The sequence below is a fragment of the Nicotiana sylvestris genome, chromosome 7 (genome assembly GCF_000393655.2).
Source record: "Nicotiana sylvestris chromosome 7, ASM39365v2, whole genome shotgun sequence".
NCBI lineage: Eukaryota > Viridiplantae > Streptophyta > Magnoliopsida > Solanales > Solanaceae > Nicotiana > Nicotiana sylvestris.
In genome coordinates this window covers 12,895,570-12,901,635 of record NC_091063.1, presented here as the reverse complement: position 1 = coordinate 12,901,635, position 6,066 = coordinate 12,895,570, and the positions used below count along the sequence as shown (strand labels likewise).

At 41.5% G+C, this 6,066-nt stretch overlaps 1 non-coding gene across 1 annotated transcript; it reads right to left on the bottom strand.

Annotated features, from left to right (window-relative positions):
• Positions 1 to 2,991: 2,991 nt before the first annotated feature.
• On the bottom strand, positions 2,992 to 3,063 carry TRNAE-UUC (transfer RNA glutamic acid (anticodon UUC)). Its single transcript has one exon. It is a non-coding gene; the product is annotated as a tRNA-Glu (tRNA).
• Between the last annotated feature and the right edge of the window lie 3,003 nt (positions 3,064 to 6,066).

Below are 6,066 nucleotides of genomic sequence, written 5' to 3'. Positions count from 1 at the left end.
AATTCTTGATGCTTGAAAGCAGGTGCTAATGTAATCACAAGCATTCATCTTATTCCAAAAGGCAAAAAGATCATGCTACCACAGAAAGCATAGTCACAGGGGAAGACTGATTCGGTATATTTATACCAATGATATCCGCATCGATTCCCAGTCTTCAGCGAAGCGGGTCGCCTTTCCCCTTGTTCGGACTACACTTCTAATGTCGAATCAGAATCAACTAGGACAGAAATAAAGCATTGGGTCTAACTCTTCTTTGGTGTCAAGGTAATAGCTATGAATAGTCATCGACTTCCGGGAAAGAGATGGACTAAATTGATGAGAGGCATCCTTTCTTTAAGCGGTCCATATCTTGGCCACCACATCATTTTGAACTATTCAAGGACTGGTCCAATACCTGAACGAGAAAGGATCAGTGTTGTCAACTATGCTCGTTATCAGAATGGTTAGACCATGGAAAGATTGGGGACCGTCTTTCAAAAATGAACCCGGACGCATTTCTTGCGTGGCCGAACCCCCGTGCCGTCTCAGCTTACTATTGATTGACTTGAGGTGGAATGTTTGCAAATCACCTGAACTACTTCCCATCCCAGCAAATTATGGAACAAGCAATGGCTTTCGCGTGAAAACGTTTTTTTGCTGGGTCTCGCTTGCACGTCCTAAAATCTTAATGAAAAGGAGCTTGGCATCCATGTGTTCGAGAGGTAGAAAACGACTGCTGTGGCGGGGTTTACCAGGTAAGTCCCGCTATCAATCGTTAGGTTTTCGAACTTCTCACACAACATATAATCATCCAGGTCGTCGATATTTTTCAATACATTATAAAATCGACACCAATCTTCTTTCCGATCGAAACAAAGAGGCTGGCTCTAACGCTCTCACCTCCAATCCCCCGATCCCAGGCCCAATCACGAACCACCAATCTAATTCAACCACCTCTCCTGTCACCGACTAGGCTCGGACGGTGGAGGAAGCTGGTAGCATTAGGAGAATTTTCAGCACTTTTATAACACAGAGTCAGCGCGAAGAAAGGCAGTTTTCCTATTCTTGGAGGAGGGCCCGTTTCCTATCTTCCAGGACGCTAATACGGTCCCGGATCCCGGTGCAGTCAGAGTTGGAGAAAGGAAGTGAAAGGAAGAACAAGGATCTTTCCCCCGCAAAAGAGGCGACTGTGCACTTTTTTGAAAGGAAGCGGCATGACTATTTCTATAAGTAATAGAATGTATGAAGTCGGCCCGAGAAAAAGAAAAAAATTTACTTTTTGAAGTCAATAAAAGATCATATAATAAAGTGGCGGGCCTAGATACCCGAAAACCTGTTTTCCCGAAAAAGTAGAAACGATATGACTTATGATACCGGATCCAGGCCTCCGGTTCGTTGATCTGTGGGCATACGGGTCTTTTCCAGAAATAAAGGATTGCAGCGCTCTCTTGGCAGAGTTTTAGGCGGCAAGAGACTTTAGGGCTTGTTGGAGCTTATTTCTGGAGTTACTTTCTTTTTCTCTTTTGTAATTCTTTCTATTTGATTTTTCTTCATAGCCTCCATTTACCTTATTGGAATGGGTGTATGCCATTCCATTTTCTTTTTGTTTTTAAGCCTATTGGCCGACATTGGCATTAAGACTTAATGAATTTATTCACATATTCAACTTTCGACGGACAAAGCCGGAACGCCGACCGCAAACGAAGGATGGCCAGGCCCCGGTTGAATATCCTGTTAATGTGCCAGCCCTATCCCGTCTTGCTATTCCAATTCCATTTCGAGAGTCATCATAGCTCTTTTGGACTTATACATGCAGCACCCTTTTATCTTTCGGCAACTAATGATGTCTCCTTCATCTTCAGATGAAAGCAGAATCTGAAATACATTGAGATCTTTGAAAAAGACACACAAAACTAGGAGAAGGAAGCAGCACCCAACTCGATGAAACACAAGGGAAAGATCATTTTTTTACCGGAAAAGATCATTTTATCAGGTAATGGATAGTTGACCGATACAGCTCGACCGATTGAGACAGGGCAGATGCGACCGATGGAAGGGATCTAATTTGAAGAAGTAAGTCATTTGTGGACTGATTCCGACGTTTGACAAATCAAGACTGGGGCTTCGTTTAGCCGCCTATGTAGTAAGAAAAACTCTGAGTCGGATCAGGGGATACCTTAAGTCAGCAGCTTCCTTTGAAGATAGGGCATTTACATAAACTCTGAAACCGTACCCAGGGAGCTTACATCAGGAAAACCTCCCTTGTTGTCTTGCTTGCTTTCGGATAAGAAAGACTAGTAACTTTAACCTAGCTTCCTAGCTTTAGTTGCCTTAAGGCTTGTCTTTCTTTCAGAACCTTGTTACTTTTATTTATTATTTATATAAGGAAAAGGTAATTGTATGGTCCTTTGCTTCGAGAACAATCGTATTAGCGCCTTCGCAGCCTGCCTTTCCATTCTTCGAGTACAGTTCCTTCTTGAGCCTTTTCTTTTTGACTCCTACCGAAGCAAGCCTCTCAAGTGCTGACATTTCTTCCCACAGCAAGCCTCTCAAGTGCTGACCTTTCTTCCCCCCTTTGGTGAGCTGACCTTCTTGTGTCACGAGTGATGTCAAAACTCCTTCTTGTCTTCTATTCCGGGAAGTGGTATAATAGGTCCCTTAAGGGAAGCCCTTTGGCAGCTGTCCAAGCCTTCCCTTGATTGTGCCTTTAGGCTTTCTTCTTGCGGCTTTGTTTGCGCTTTCGAATCCGCTTCTGTAAAGAAAGGAGAAGAGAGAGGCGTCGGCTAACTAAGGACGATGATGGAAACTATCCCAGAAAGGTGAGCAAGAAGAGTCTTCACTACTAGCTAGTATTGAAAGAAAAGAAGGCCTACCTTCGCTTTGTGCGCTAAGAGCTTTCTTTCCTGTAGGATAGGAAGAATGGAATAGGAAGATAAAAGGACATTCTTCAGAGTGAAACTGAACCAGACAAAGGCCCTTCTCTCCGTGATCAACTTCCTTTCGTAGTACCCATACCCCCAGGGGAATTCGAATCCCCGCCGCCTCCTTGAAAGAGAGGTGTCCTAACCACTAGACTATGGGGGTATATTGAATAGACTTTGACTAAGAATAAGGTTCCCTTCTCTTCCACTCTATCTCCTTATTGGATTGGTAGGTACATTCCTCTTTCTCTTCTCTTAGTCGACTAGACTTCCCTCACATCCTACTCTTCATTATAGAAGGTTCTTTATTCCAAATACTGGCGAATCACCTTCATTCAATGCTAGCATCTCTCTCAGCTGAAAGAAGATCAACTCTCAAGCTCACCCCTTTTTTGCTTTAGTCAGAAGAGCCTCTCTCCTCCTCGAACATAACCTAATAGCACCAATGGAAGATGTTCCTTAAGAAGTTATTTATTTGAAAAGACCAAAGTAGATGGTGAGAATTACAGTAGAAAACTTTTATTTACATGCCATACATATTGATATTCCCTCCCAAGCTTGACAAAAAAAAGACGTCATGAAAATTTTATTCACAATCCATCTCAGAATCATAATAGATACCTTATCAAATTGGACATATGGGCTAGGATAACTGTGTGAGATAATTATACTAGGGCTATTATTTTTTATGTCACGACTCAGATTTTCCACCCTCGAGAATCGTGATGGCGCCTACTAATGTGAGCTAGGCAAGCCAATTATTGAACAAACCACCGTTTTACTCATTTATACTCTTTAACCATTATAAACAAAAACGTGTAAATAGCGGAAAAATTTAGAATAGCGGAAGAAAGCAATAAAATATCTGAACATGTAACTATTACAACTGATTAAGCCTTAACCACCCAGAACTGGTGTCACAGTGTCACATACGGTCTAAGATTTACTACATACAAAGTCTGAAAAAATAACGATACACTATTTTTGGATTAAGGAAAATGAAACAGGAAATAAGGGATTGAGGGAGACGTCAGGGCCTGTGAATGCCTGCAGGTCTACCTTAGATCTCCGCGTGGACTGAAGGTAGCCTCCAAACTACGGTCCTAAAGTTGATCCAGAATTTGCACATAGTGCAGAGTGTAGTAGCAGCACAACCGACCCCATGTGCTGGTAAGTACCTAGCCTAACTTCGGCGAAGTAGTGACGAGGCTAGGACCAGACTACTAAATAAATCTGTACAATTCAACTATATATAGTGGAAAAGAAGAACAGTAATAAACATTTAAATATGGGAGCGGTAGCATGCTGCAGGGGAGATGTCAATTCTAAATAGAAAGAAAACAAGTAAACGAATGAAACAATATATCTCGGATATCAACAAAGAACTAGAAATCTATAAATGCATGACATCACCCTTCGTGTTTTTACCCTCGTCCTCACCAAAACGATCATATAATGAAAATGTGAACGGCATCACCCTTCGTGCTTTTACTCTCTTTGCTCACCAAATAATCAATATAATCAGCACGGAATGGTACATCGTGTGGCACGACATCACCCTTCGTGCTTTGCACTTTTTCCTCACAAATCATACACGGCATCACCCTTCGTGTTTTACACTCTTTCCTCACAAAAACAATGCACGACATTACCCTTCGTGCTTTAACTCTCCTCCTCACCCATACAACAATCACAAACAATAGGGCGAGGAAACAAATGAAATTGCAACAAGAATCCCGGCAAGGGAACAATAATTCAACAATAAGTCCCGGCAAGGGACAACATCAAAACAATACAATATCCCGACAAGGGAGTCCATATAGTGATTCTCTTCTCTTTTTCACCTTGACTTCACAACTCACTTTATAACTTGAGTCAATGCTGCAAGGGTTCAATTACCACTTATACTTTCACAATTCATTATACAACTTGAGTCAACTCTCCTCAATGCTCATAGGTCACAATTCCTTCCACAAACTTTGCACAACAAATAAAAATCATTGTAAGCACGTGATTTTTGCCCTATGAAAGAATTACTCCCAAAAAATTCAAAATAAAATGATTTTCCTTGGTGTGCAATTTTGAGAATTTTTGTGACATTTTTGGATAATTATTTGTATTTGTCTGTGCATGTTTATTTGTTAAATTAATAAAAAATACAAAAATATGTCGCATTTTGCATGTAGGATTTAATTCTACAATTGTTAGTAATTAAGTTTGTTTTACAAAAATTGAAAATTACAAAAATAGGCATCTTTTGCATTTTTAGCATTTAATGTCCAATTGTACAATTTTATGCTTAATTATTACTTAATTGTGCGTTAATTGTTATTGGGAGTTAATTTGCAATTTTATAACTTAATTTAGTTCTATATAATAATTTAAGGATTTTTAGAATTTAGTTTTAGAAAATAAAAGAAGAAAAGAGAGCAAAAATATAAAGAAAATCGGAATTGGGCCTCTTCTTCAATTTCAAACCACAGGCCTAAAGATACCCAACCTTCCCCATGACCCGGTCCATTTCAAACCGGGTCGACCCGGTCCATAACCCCAAAGATACCCAACACCCCCTATCTTACATTTTATAAAACAAAAAACCCTAAAAACCTAAAGACATCCGCCCCCCTCTTTCTCTCCATCTTCTCCAAGCTTCCTCACGCCCCATCCATGGCTGCCCTTGCATCGTCTTCTTCGACATAAACACACACACATAGAGCTCCAAACCAAAAGCCAAGCAGGTTGCTTTCTTCTTCGTCGTCGAGCTCGAGCTCGAGCTCCCATGGCTGTCTTCCTCGACGAACAGCACCCTAGCACCTTGCCTTCTGCTTCGTTGTTCATCTCCGGACAAACCCAACAATATGAACGACCCCGCTGCTTCATCACCATGAACGACCAGCCATGAACGACCCTTCTGCTTCATCTTCTCCATAGCAGCTAACGAACCAGTCCACTAGCGAGCTCACCTCCATGTCATTGTTGTTTCTGTTCGTGAACAACCCTCTTCTTCATGCCAAACAACCATTGCTTCATTTCCTTCAAAAAACAGGAGAACACCCTTGAGCTCCCAAGGCCGAAAATCTCCAGCTGCTGCTGCGTTTTCACTGTTCGCCATGGCTGCTGTCGCTGCTGTCGCTGCTGCATCGTCCAGCTTTATCGATGTTGTCGC